The sequence below is a fragment of the Zingiber officinale genome, chromosome 1A, assembly GCF_018446385.1.
Source record: "Zingiber officinale cultivar Zhangliang chromosome 1A, Zo_v1.1, whole genome shotgun sequence".
NCBI lineage: Eukaryota > Viridiplantae > Streptophyta > Magnoliopsida > Zingiberales > Zingiberaceae > Zingiber > Zingiber officinale.
This window is the reverse complement of record NC_055987.1, coordinates 30,961,910-30,976,302: the sequence shown is the minus strand read 5'-3', so window position 1 is coordinate 30,976,302 and position 14,393 is coordinate 30,961,910.

Sequence of the window (14,393 nt, the reverse complement as noted above, 5' to 3'; positions counted from 1 at the left end):
TAAGCCTCTTGTATTTGGTATTATTTCCATAAATAACTAGTATGATGCAGAAAAGGAAAAACTACTAGTTATACCTTCTAGAAAGACCTCTTGATCTTCTATCGTATTCCTCTTCTAACCTCGGACGTTGTGTGGGCAACGATCTTCCGAGATGAGAAACCACCAACCACCTTCTTCTCCTCCTAGCTAGGTTCGGCCACAAAGAAAGAAGCTTCACCAAGGAAGAAAATCAAAACACTAACCAAGCTCCAAGAGATGCTCGCTTCCTCTCCTCCTTCTTCTTCTTCTCCAAGTAGTATCCGGCCACCACAAGAGCTCCAAAGAAAGAGAGGGGTTCGGCCACCACAAGAGGAAGAGAGGGAAAGGATGGCCGGCCACACCAAGGAACAAAAGAGGGAGAGAAATAATAGAGGTTGTCTCATGAAGGCACCCTCACCCCTTCTTTTATATTCCTTGGCCTAGGCAAATTAGGAAATTTAATTACAATAAAATTTCCTTAATTTCCTTGACATGATTTAATTGAGAAAAATAAAATAAAATTTCCCCAATTAAATTCAAGTGACCGGCCACATCATGAAGAACAAATTGGACAAGTTTCAATCAACAATTAAAACTTCCTAATTTGTTTCCGGAAATTTTAAAATTAAAATTTCTCTTCAAAAATCTCTTCATGGTTGATAAAAAGAAATTTCCATAATTTTAATTTTACAACATGTGAATAATTTTTAAAGAAAAAATAAAATATCTCACCAATCTACAAATAAGGAAAGAGATCTAATCTCTTTCTTTAATCTATTGTAGATCTTTTACAAGAGAGATATTTTAATTTTAATTCTCTTTAATAAATTATACCTTCCACATAATAAAAATTAAAATTAAATTTATTTTTTAATTTAATTTGGTCGGCCCCTCTAGCTTGGGTTCAAGCTAGGGTCGGCCACCCCAATTTATACCTAGGCCGGCCCTAGCTTGGTTCCCAAGCTAGCTTGGCCGGCCCCCTTTAGGTGGGTATAGAAGGTGGGTATAGGTGGGTATAGTACTCTATAAATAAGAGGCTACGATAGGGACCGAGAGGAGGAATTGGTTTTGGTCTCCCGATAAAATTAAGCATCCCGTGTTCGCCCCGAACACACAACTTAATTTTATCAATAATAATTCATTCCACTAGAGAACTATTATTGAACTACCGCACCAATCCCAAATTACATTTTTGGGCTCCTTCTTATTATGAGTGTATTAGTCTCCCTGTGTTTAAGATATCGAATGTCCACTAATTAAGTGAGTTACTGACAACTCATTTAATTAATATCTTAGTCCAAGAGTAGTACCACTCAACCTTATCGTCATGTCGGACTAAGTCCACCTGCAGGGTTTAACATGACAATCCTTATGAACTCCTCTTGGGGACATTATCAACCTAGTATCTCTAGGACACAGTTTCCTTCTATAATCAACAACACACACTATAAGTGATACCATTTCCCAACTTATCGGGCTTATTGATTCATCGAACTAAATCTCACCCATTGATAAATTAAAGAAATAAATATCAAATATATGTGCTTGTTATTATATTAGGATTAAGAGCACACACTTCCATAATAACCGAGGTCTTTGTTTCTTTATAAAATCAGTATAAAAGAAACGACCTCAAATGGTCCTACTCAATACACTCTAAGTGTACTAGTGTAATTATACAGTCAAGATAAACTGATACCTAATTATACTACGACCTTCTAATGGTTTGTTCCTTTCCATTTTGGTCGTGAGCTACTGTTTATAATTTATAAGGTACTGATAACATCATCTTCTACATGTGACACCACATACTATGTTATCTACAGTATAAATTAATTGAACAACTACAACTAAATGTAGACAATTTGACCAAATGTGATTCTTTATTCATAATGAATGTTTACAAAGCTTAGGCTTTCAGTATACACTCCAACAGTGATATCATTTCCCAACTTATCGGGCTTATTGATTTATCGAATTAAATCTCACCCATTGATAAATTAAAGAAATAAATATCAAATATATGTTCTTGTTATTATATTAGGATTAAGAGCACACACTTCCATAATAACTGAGGTCTTTGTTCCTTTATAAAGTCAGTATAAAAGAAATGACCTCTAATGGTCCTACTCAATACACTCTAAGTGTACTAGTGTAATTATATAGTTAAGATAAACTGATACCTAATTACACTGCGACCTTCCAATGGTTTATTCCTTTCCATCTTGGTCGTGAGCTACTGTTTATAATTTATAAGGTACTGATAACATGATCCTCTGTGTGTGACACCACACACCATGTTATTTACAATATAAATTAATTGAACAACTATATTTATCATAAATGTAGACATTTGACCAATGTGATTCTTATTTCTAGATAAATGTTTATACCAAAAGCTAGGCTTTTAGTATACATCCTAACAGATACTCAGTCCATTAAATAGGATTGTGCCCCTTCAGATGGAGAAGATCACACAAACCTAAATAATTTCTGTAATCATCCATAAAGGGAGTTTGATCTAGTGATCCGCAAACAAACTCATCCGATGTGGATGAAGGCACTCAAAGCCAACGCGCAAGTTTGAATGCATCACTTACAAACCAGTAATGGAGACCATGGAATTTAAATAATTTCTCTCCCACTTAGTTATTTAAAACGAGGAATTTTAACATGCACATACACACAACACATATAAACAACATAAAAGACAATAAATATGAAAAATAATTTTCCAACTATTATGGCCTCATCCATAGCTGTCCTCCATGTGCTACCAACCCTAGCTGCCGCCAACGGGTCATGTCGTCGTGTCTATCTTGCTTCCTTTTCCGTTGCGCCTCTGATCCTCAAATAGCACCACGCCTCGCAAGGATATGATCCGCGACAAAAATAAAATTTTACATTTATCGATCCTATATTCCACAAGGGAATGTATATGTAATCGAGATCGAACAGAATGTAAAATCCTAAAACAAATACAACTCCTGCTGTATTTAATAATTACAATTATACACACACATAAAATGCCCTCGGCATGCCCGAGGGTCCAAATCACACACAAACACAATAGGATCATAATAGTTGGAACTAGGATGTCTGCAACCACAAAGTTAATCTATTTACACATCCTACTATTATCCTGCCTAAATTTATGTATGAAAAGTGCATAATTTAACTAAAAATCAAACACACAGAGGTAGAAAACTAGCTCTAATACCAATTGTTGGCGTTACTCAGAATTTCATTCTGTTTCCTCTGTATAAAAATTTGTACAAGCACAGAATTTTTCCTAGCAACCCATGTACTTTTCAGAAGTTAAACTTGGATTGCAAACAAAACTTAACATTATTAATCCAAGTTCAACCCATGTGTTCATCAGAAGTTAAACCATATTACAGAAGTTGATTAAATATCTATTTCAAGGATTGACTTCCAGGTCGTTGGCGAGGCACTCGACCTTCTTGGGTATGAGATCATCCACCACTTCCTAGTCAAAGCTTTTCAAAGAAATTGAATATTTAAACTCCTTATAGTAAACCCTAGGTTAAACTACAGAGACCTCAATCAAAGCACAAGATCGCTAGCCTCTTGTGTTGGTAGTTCAGGATCTATACAAAGGAAAAATAAACTAGTACACAGCAGAAACAATTAACTAGTTATACCTTTCTTTGTAGCTTAAAGACCTCTTGATCTTCTGCTATATTCCTCTCCTCCTCTTAGACGTCGTGTGGGCGACGATCTACCAAGACGCAAAAATCACCCAAGTCCTTCTTTCTTCCAAGACTTTCGGCCACCAAGGGATCAAAGCTAGGAACACCACCTCTTGTTCTTCTTTCTTCCTTGCAACCCGCCGGCCACAAGATGGTTGAAGCCTCTTGATGCCGCCGACCTTAGGTGAGAAAGTAAAGGGAGAATAAGAATATGAGGGGGTCGACCACAAGAAGAATAGAAGAGGAATGGCTAAAAAGGCACCATCTATTCTCTTTTATAATACATGGTAATGGCTAAAAAGGAAATATTTTAACAACAATTAAAATCTATCTTTTAAATTTCCTATTATGGATGGCTACAAAAGGAAAGTTTTAAAATTAAAAATCCCCCTTTTAAACATTGTAGATGACTACAAAAAGGAAAGATTTTTAAAATTAAAACATTTCTTTTAAATCATGGTTACAAAAAAGGATAGTTTTAACAAAAATAAAATCTCTCTTTTAATCCATTATAGATGGCTACAAAAGGAAATATTTTTTAAATTTAAAATTCTCTTTTAAAACCATGTGGATGACATCAAAAAAGGAAAATTTTAAAATTTAAAATCTCTCTTTTAAAACATTGTAGATGATTACAAAAAGAAAGATTTAAAAGATTAAAAACCCACTTTTAAACCCATCTTGGTCGGCCCCTTGCTTGGGCACCAAGCAAGGATGTTACCGGCCATAAGGATGACTTGGGTGGATGCGAGACTTTATACATAGAGGCTACAACAGAGATCTAGAGGAGGAATTGGTTTTGGCCTCCTGTTGAGCTTCCTGTGTTCGATCCGAACACCCAACTCAAGTTCATCAATAATAACTCATACCACTAAAGAGTTATTATTGAACTACTGCATCAATCCCATATTACATTATGGGCTCCTTCTTATCATGAGTGTGTTAATCTCTCTGTGTTTAAGATATCGAATGTCCATTAATTAAATGAGTTACTGACAACTCACTTAATTAACATCTAGCTCCAAGAGTAGTACCACTCAACTTCATTGTCATGTCAGAACTAAGTCCACCTACAGGGTTTACATGACAATCCTTATGAGCTCCTCAAGGGGGCATCATCATCCTAATAAATAGGACACAGTTTCCTTCTATAATCAACAACACACCATATAATTAATATTATTTCCTAACTTATCGAGTCTATTGATTTAATGAATAAATCTCATCCTTTGATAAATTAAAGAAATAATGTGCTTGTTATTATATCAGGATTAAGAGTACGTACATCCATAATAATAGAGATTCTGTTCTTTTATGCAGTCAGTATAAAAGGGACAACCTCAAATGGTTTTGCTCGATACACACATAGTGTACTAGTGTAATTTTATAGTCAAGATAAATTAGTACTAAATTATACTACAACTATTCCAATAGTTTGTCCCAATCCTTCTTGGTTGTGAGCTTCTATTTATAATTTATAAGGAACTGATAACATGATCTTCTGTGTGACACCACACACCATGTTATCTATAATATAAATTAAATGGACAACTGTATTTAACTAAATGCAAACATTTGACCAATGTGATTCTCATTTCAAAATAAATGTTTATACAAAAAGCTAGTCTTTTAATATACATTCTAACATAAAGTTCAAGGGCAACTAATGCAAGTCTAGGCAGATGCTAGGGCTTGAGCGACGACTATTGCGCCTGAGGAGCTCGTGGACAGCTTCACTCAAAAACCCACCGGGGTATATTTTTAACTAAGTCTTTCCTTTACATATTCCGATCGAGACTGATTAGCTTTTCCATCCTGCAGTTTTGGGGTGAGAGTTTGGCCATGTGCTATAGGCTAGTGTTCTTGGAGCACGAGCTTCAGCAATTGCACGCTCCGATCGGGCAATTAGAAACCTCCCAATCCTGCATTGATCAACTGACTATGGAGGTAACCTGACTAAAGGAAGACCTAAACTAGAGTTCCGAGTAGCTGTTAGGATTCGAACGGGTGCTTGATGTTGAGAAGAACAAGAATCATGAGCAAGCCCTTCAACTCGACCGGCTGACCAAGCAGACTCATAATTTTGAGTCAAAAATAAATTTTGCTAATGCCAGAAAACTCCGAGCCATTGAGGACCTTGACATCAAAAATAAGGAGGTTCGAGTCTTGACCCAAATCTCAAAGAGGCAGAAGCGGCTTTGACGGCCGAGTGGGATAGTCGAACTGCTGAGCAAGCAGCGAGCAAGCTCTAGCTCGATGAGAAAGATGTCGAGCTGGTAGCCCTAAAGGCTGAGTTAGAGGCATCCAAGATGACTTTCCATAAGTTTAGAGAGGAGGAACCCAGCTAGTTGGAATCCTTTGTAGTGGCCTACCTCCACTTTGATAGCTTCAATGAAATGTTTACTAACCGGACTCTCCGCCAATTCGATTATGGCATCGACGACACTCTCCAATAACTGAAGGACGATGGTTATGTTGGATCATGTAATTCGATAGAGGGGGGGGGGGGGGGTAAATATTGATTTGAATCATCAAAAAGAATATTGAGTATGCAGCGAAAAACACAAAAATAGAACAATGCTAACACGAACCTTTTTACTTGGTTCGGAGCCTTGGTTGACTCCTACTCCAAGGCCCGCACTTGTCGAGTGTTTTCGTTGGGCAATCTGCTAGCAATTCGAATAATTATTTTACAATTGAAAGTATAGTTACTTTAAAAAAAAGAATACCGACAACAAAAAGGAATAAAAATGAGGCGCATTGTCGGAGGAGCTTTCACAGTGTCGCAGGAGCACAGCACGACAGAGCAAATGTTGGAAGATCTTGTTGTTCGTTGTCCTTTGCTCCAGGCCTCACCCTCCTTATATAGGAGGCTCGGGGGTGCCCTGATCCCTTCCGGGCACCTGGAGTGTGACGTAGCCCGTCCACACATGAAGCTCCACGTGGTGACGCGAGTGGGGATAAGTTTTTCACTCCGGGCGCCCAGACCCCTTTCGGCTGTCCGGACCATTCTTCTCCAAAAATTCGGGCACCCGGACCCCTTCAGGGTGCCTGTACCACTCTTCTCTAGAAAGTCTTTCTCCTATAAGAAAGAGTTAGTCTGAGGCAAAATGTAAATAATATTATCCTGCAAAACAAAGTGTTAGCACAGTTATAATTAACAAGCAGAGTATTAATTAGATTCCGTCTCCTCGAGACTGGAATCTAATCATGATTTCAACTTAGATTTTCGAAATGAATCTAAGTTGGATTGACGCTTAATGCTCCTTTCTCAGGAACGCGTCCTCACAGTCACTCCCCTCCAGTGACTTACCTTAACTTACCTGCCAGATGTCCGGTCAGCCCTTCGACCTGTCTGGACTTGGTGCCAGCTATCCGGTCGACTTTTTGACCTAGCTAGACTTCGTGCCAAACGTCAGGTCACCCCGTTGAACCGTCTGGACTTCATGTCAGCTATCCGATCGGCCCGTCGACCTAGTTGGACCTCGTGCCAGACATCAGGTCAACCCGTCAACCCATCTGGGCTTCTCCCGTGCACTTTGTAGAAGTGTTAGATCAATATGAAACTGACTTAACCTACTTTATCATTGATCAAAACTGAGTTAGACCATTAGTGCTAACCGCACCAACAGGTTACCTCTCCCTTGATATGCCAAGCACCATTATAAAGAAGGAGTAGATCACCGAGTCGGTTCCGAATGACATCCTTGATTACTTAGCATAGTTTCTTCAGTCTTTCTGCCTTTTCTTGTATTGTTAAGCGTAGTTTATAAAAATTTTGTAAGTATGAATCAATGTCTTTCTATTCTACTCCTTAGAGTCCACCACCCCCAAAATCTTCTAAGTATGAATCTCTATGTTCCCGTTCGATGCTATAAAGTTATTTTCTATGGAATCCTACAATCCCTCAACTTTGGTCGAACGACCTACGAGCCTTCGACACGTAACGTTGGGGCCATCCTCCCCTTCACCACGGCTGAACGAGAGCTTGCTTACTTATAACTCGCCCGCTCGGGTCGAGAGTCTCCGACACTTGGCGTGAGGACTTCACTTGCTTATAACACGGTCGATCGGTTTGTGAGTCTGGAATCGTGAGAGCTCCGCTCACTTATAACTCGTCCGATTGGGTCGAGAGTCTTTGACACGTCCAGTCTGGACTTCGTGGTAAATTATCTTCAGGTACGAGAGCAACACTCGTTTATAACTCGATCGATCGAGTTGAGAGTCTTTGACACACCCGGTCTGGATCCCGTGGCTAATTATGTTCAGGCGCAAGAGCAACCCTCGCTCATAACTAGCTCATTCGGGTCGAGAGTCTTTGACATGCTCGGTCTGGACTCGTGACTAATTATCTTCGGGCGCAAGAGCAACGTTCGCTTATAACTTACCTGATCGGGTCAAGAGTCTTTGACACGCCCAGTCTTGATCCGTGGCTAATTATCCTTAAGCACGAGAGTAACACTTGCTTATAACTTGCCGATTGGGTTGAAAGGCTTTGACACGCCCAATCTGGACTCGTGGCTAACTATCTTTGGGTGCGAGAGCAACGCTCGCTTATAACTCGCCCGATCGGGTCAAGAGTCTTTGACACGACCGGTTTAAACCCATGGCTAATTATCTTAGGGCACGAGAGTAACACTCACTTATATTCGTTCGATCGGGTCAAGAGTCTTTGACACGCCCGGTCTAGACCCATGGTTAATTATCTTCGAGCGTGAGAGTAATGCTCGTTTATAACTCGCCCGATCGAGTCGAGAGTCTTTGGCACGCCCAGTCTAGACCCCTTAGCTAATTATCTTCAGGCGCGAGAGCAATGCTCACTTATAACTCACCCGATTAGATCGAGATTATTTGACACGCCCAATCTAGACTCGTGGCTAATTATCTTCATGCACGAGAGCAACACTCGATATAACTTGCCTGATCGGGTCGAGAGTCTTTGACATTTTTCATTCAAAACTTCATGCATTCATAGGATGAACATTTTTACGGGTTACATAATTTTAGTCACGAACTTACTACCCAGCTCGATAGGGTTGTAGATGGTTTACGCTCCAAGGCCGCTCTAAGTTTCTCTCTAGTTCATCTTGTAAATAATAAGACCTCGAGATGAGCTTCTGAATCACTTTGTAGGATCCTCCCCATGGGGCCTCCAGTTTACTGACGTCGCTGATCGGCTTGACTCTTTTCCAGACTAAGTCGTTGACTTGGAATGATATGAGAATCACTCGTCTGTTGTAGTTATGTTTCATCTTTTGTCGGTATACCATCATCCATGAAGCTGCCTTGTTTCTAATTTCATCTATTAAATTTAGCTCCATGCGGCGCTGCTCAGAATTATCCTCGTCGTAGAGATGCACCTGGTCGGACTCAACTCCCATCTTGATAGACACCACAACTTCTCCTCTATACACTAAGTGGAACGGGGTTACCCGATCGCTTCTCGGGGTGTGGTGCAGTAGGCCCACAACACGTTCAACAACTCATTCGTCCAGCTTCCTCTGATGTGGTTGAGCCGAGTGATGAGCCCTCAGAGGATTTCTCTATTGGTGACCTCCGCTTGGCCATTGCTTTGGGGATAAGCCACTGAAGTGAAAGTCTGGGTAATGCCATAGCTGGTGCACCACTCTTTGAGCCTCCACCCTTGAAACTGCCTTCCATTGTCGGAGACGAATTTATGGGAAACGTCGAACCGACAAATGATATTTTGCCACAGAAACTTTATAACAATCAACTCGGTTATCTTGGCTAGCGGTTTAGCCTTCACCCATTTGGAGAAGTAGTCTACCGCTACAAGGAGAAATTTCTTTTGTCTAGTCACCATTGGGAACGGTTCTATAATGTCCATGCATCATTGGTCGAACGGACAAGATACCACAGATGCCTTCAGCTCTTTCGTAATCTGCATGGTATGTTTTGATATTTTTGACAAGATGGACAAGTCGCTATTGTTTGCGCAGTGCTGGCTTGCAGACTAGGCCAGAAATATCCTGCCAATAGGATTTTACTTGCCAACGATCGATCGCCTGGATGATTTCCACAAGAACCTTGATGAACTTCTTGCAAGACGTACTGAATGTCCTCCTATATGACGCACTTGAGTAGAGGTATTGAGTAGACTCTCTTGTATAGGTGGTTTCCAATTAGGGTGAATAGTCCAGCTTTCTTTTTTAATAGCCGAACTTGCTCCCGGTCGACCGACATATTACTTGCTCGGAGGAACTCGATCAAAGGCATCCTCCAGTCACTTGAAGCTCCTCCTTCGGTTGGCTTATCGATGTGAGCTACCAGCATAACCTGCTCAATCGACTTATCCAACACCACCGAGGTTAAGGAACTTACTAATTTTGCCTGTTCTCCTGCATACTGATTCTCCACTCAAGGGATTTTTTAATAGCAACTTCCTGAAATCCAACCTTTAATTTATCAAAAGCCTCTGCATACAACCTGAGCCTGACATTGTTGATTTCAAAAGTCCTCAAGAGTTGTTGCGCCACCAGCTGGGAGTCTGAGTGGATGAGGACATGGGTGGCTCCCACATGTCTTGTTGCTTACAGACCAATAATCAATACTTCATATTTTGCCTCATTATTCGTGGCTCTATAATCTAACTGAATGAACAACTACACTCGATCCTCACATGGTGATATTAGCAGTATACCCATGCCGCTACCTTGCCGAGTGGATGATCCATCCACATAGACCTTCCAAGTTGCTTTTGGCTCGACGTTCTGCCCTTTAGTTACAAAATCAGCTAAGGCCTGCGCCTTGATTACCGATTAGGGTTGGTATTGGATGTCAAATTTGTTTAACTTCATAGTCCACTTGATTAGCCGATTGGATGCTTTGGGATTAAGGAGGACCCACCCTAGAGTGTTGTTAGTTAACACAATTATTAGATGCAACAAAAAATAGAGGCGTAACCTTCAAGCGGTGAGGACTAACCCTTATTCTAGCTTCTCGAGACAAGTGTAGCAACACTCAGCATCTTTCAATATATGACTTAAAAAATACATCGACTGCTATTCAATATAGTTTTGTCGCACCAACGCCGAGTCGACCTCTTGCTCTATTAACGACAAGTATATCCAGAGCAGCTTGCCAGCGATGGGCTTTGCTAGTACAGGTAAGGAGGTTAAATAGTCCTTGAGCTCCTCCAGTACCTTGTCGCACTCGACGTCCCATTGGAATTTCGTCGATCGACGTAGAACCTTGAAGAAAGGATGACTCCAATCGGAGGACTTAGATATGAACCTTGATAGGGCGGTAATCCGTCCAGTCAACGGCTGAGCTTCCTTCAGGTTGAGTGGAGGTGACATGTCTTGGAGCACTTTTACTGTAAAATACCAGGAAATAGGTGAATATTAAGGAAGGAATTTTCCGGAATTTTTAGAAATTTTTCGGGAATTTTTTGGAGCTCGTACGGGCGAGTTAACGGAGATAAAAACGGGGTCCGGAAAAGCCTGTTTTGGCTACCCCTTTAAAGGAGGAAATGTTTAATTTTCTTTTTAAATTTTCTATTTCTTTTGATTTTGTTTCTTCTTTTTCCTTCGTTTTCCCCTCTTCCGTGTGCTTTCCTCTGCCGAAACCGCTCGCCCGACGCAGTCTCCCCCTGCCCTAACTGCTCGAGCGTCGCCGGCCACCTCCTCTGTACCGACCACCAGATCTGACCCAGCGCCGTTGTCGCCTTTGCCCTAGCGCCGTCAACCGAGCCCTCTCCGCCGCTGGGATCAAGACGCGCCGCTCGTCCTTGTGAGCCGACGCCGACTGTCGGCCCTCCTTCTGATTTCCGCGACACTGAGCCCTAGTCTTTGAGCAGCCGTCGTCGCCTCGGCATTCAGGAAGAAGTCACCGCCGGCCTCCCTTGTGATCTTGCGCCGCCGATTGCCACCCATAGCCGACTGGCACAGTGTGTCCACCACGTCGAGCCTAGTTCTTCCTCTCCTCTGTGCGCTACCCTGAAACCCACCACCAGCATCCTACGTACCTGACCGCAGCCCTTAGTGCCCTAACTGCCACGGTCAGAGAGGTTCTGTGGGTTCTCCAGCAAGGAGGAAGCTGTCGACACTGAGTTGAGGTAAGCTGCGGCTGAGAACAGATTTGGTAGGAAATGTAGTTTGGATTTTCTGTATAGGTTTGTAGAAATTAGGTAATGTTTGGTTTGTAATCGTCACTGCTTGATCTGACCTTTTGATACCTTTCGATCCAATGTTTTCAGTAGGGTGTGCTGTTTGGTGGATCTGGAAATTTGGGGTATTGTGGACTGCTCTTTGGTCCAGCAGCCACTCCTTTTGGCAGTAGATCAGTGACCACGACAGGGATATTGAGGTAAGGTTTAGGGTTTTGAGTTTCGTGTAGATTGATTGTGTTTATGTTGGGAATAGGTAGATTGGAGCTTTAGACTTTTAATCTAATGTTATGATTTGGGTTAAAGGAAATTAACCTTAGTTAATTATGGATTTAATTAAGGTAGGTTGAGATTATGATTTAGGGTTTTCCCCTAAATAATTCTTAAGGATTTTTATTTAGCTATTCGTTTAATTTGTAGCTAAATAAAAAATGTATGTTTGATATCACAGGACTTTGACGCGAGACGAGTATCTCGACGTCGTATTCGGACCAGATTGGACATTTCTATTGGAGGCGGGTACTTTTGACTTTTTGTCTTTGATATGCTTAGTAATGAAATTAACATATTGCATTAATTATGTCCTTTATTTGTTTCGGTTAGTCACTACCCAATATCTGATACATGATTGATTGATTGCTTGATTTGCATCCCATGTATACTTTATTTGTTTATACATGCTTATAGGGGGTAGTGATATACCATGCTTCACCATGTTCAGGACCTAGGTTTTTATACCTTCTGTGTACCTTTGATTCGATATGATTCATTGACCTAGGGTGCACTTTTCTATATATATGGATTAGGTCAGGATGTTTATATGGTTATTGCCATGCATCATTTGCATGATTGCATCTTCTGTCGATAGTCCGCTCCATTATTGTTGAGCACATCGCCGCTTACATGGATCTGCACACACCACCACTCATGGGTTAGTGGTCGATTCAGGCAGAGCAGGGACTCTGTTAGGCACCGTTGGTCCACTCATGGGTAGTGTGACACAACGTGTTATCCGGCAGGGTTCCTCCCGCATTGTCTGGGGAGATGAGAGCATTGTGCTCCCCATTTATGATTTGGGGTAGGAGGATAGGTGTATTCCGACATCCGTCCACTCGGTCACTCATCGTGAGTAGTGACGACAGAGTGCACGGTTGTCACAGCCCTACCCACTCGGCCTCACTTTTGTGTGAGATGGTTGACTGGCGTCAGGGGTGACCAGGACGCATCATTGGCATCATATGCATGATGCATTTATTGCTTGTGTTTGTGGTTGCTGCATTTATATGCTGCATATTGTTTGGATACCTATGTTTGACATGCATACAGGATTCCTATACCACTCGGACTGTTTGACCTTATACTCAGGACCTGGTTAGTACAGCATTCTCCTGTTTACTTCAGATGCATTTTTATCTTTCTTATCAGGAGACTGTACGCATGATTAGTGCTAGGTGTTGTTTCTTTACTTTGCATATCAATTGTACCTGCTGAGTGTTGGACTCACCCCGCCTCCATTATTGTTATTTTCAGGTTGATGCTGTCAGGAGGGAGTTCCAGTCGCTGGTCCCCACAGCACGTAGTGCTACACCTCTGCTGGTTTTTGAGTTGTTGTTTTATTTTGGTTTTTCGCTATCAGACTTTGTTTTAGTTTTGTTTTGGACTTTACATATGGATATTGTATGGAATCTTTCCGTTGGATGGACTTTTGGTATGATTTGGATTTACTCTACTACATGCCTGCCTGGACGGCAGAAGAGGTGAGTTCGTCGGTTTTGAGCTTTACGAGTGTAGTTGAGTAGGGTGGTTTTCGAGTCAGAGTATTACTACTTTGTTTGATTATATATAACTGCGTGGATGGTTGTGTCGAATGTGTTTTTATTTATTGTTATGATTCCAGCCGCCTGTGGCTGAGGTATATGAGATGTAGAAAAGTTTCAGATTGTCCACCATACAGGGGAGATGCTGCCGAAATTTTCTCGGACAAGGACTCCTCTGGGGGCGTGACAATTTAGTGGTATCAGAGCACAGTTTTACGATCTTTTGTTTCGTATTTTAGATTTTCGGGATTTATCTGATACCAATTTATTTGGTATCAGAGCGGGTTATGATACCTGCTTTTGGTGTTCTGGAGATTTATCGGATACCTGTTGTTGGTATTCTGGATATTTGGGTTAGCCACGTTTGCGAGTCAAACTGGGCATTATCGGATTTTCGATATGGTTATGTTTCGGACTTCCGTTTCGGATTTATATGGATTTCCAACGATTTTCTCATTCGTAATTTTAAGGTCAAAAGTTGGGGACTGGACAACGACGGAACATCTCCAGACAGCAAATAGGTATGATGTTTATTTTATGATAGTTATGACATGTATTTGCACTTTATCTTTAGTACCTGTCTGGTTGCTGTAGCCCATATTACATGTGATGGGTTAGCCACTGATCTTGGTTGACCCTAATAGAGATCAAGGATTATAGTCTCTGGTAATTTTTCATATCATGCCATCAGTAGTTTTAGCTTCTGTTACTACTATT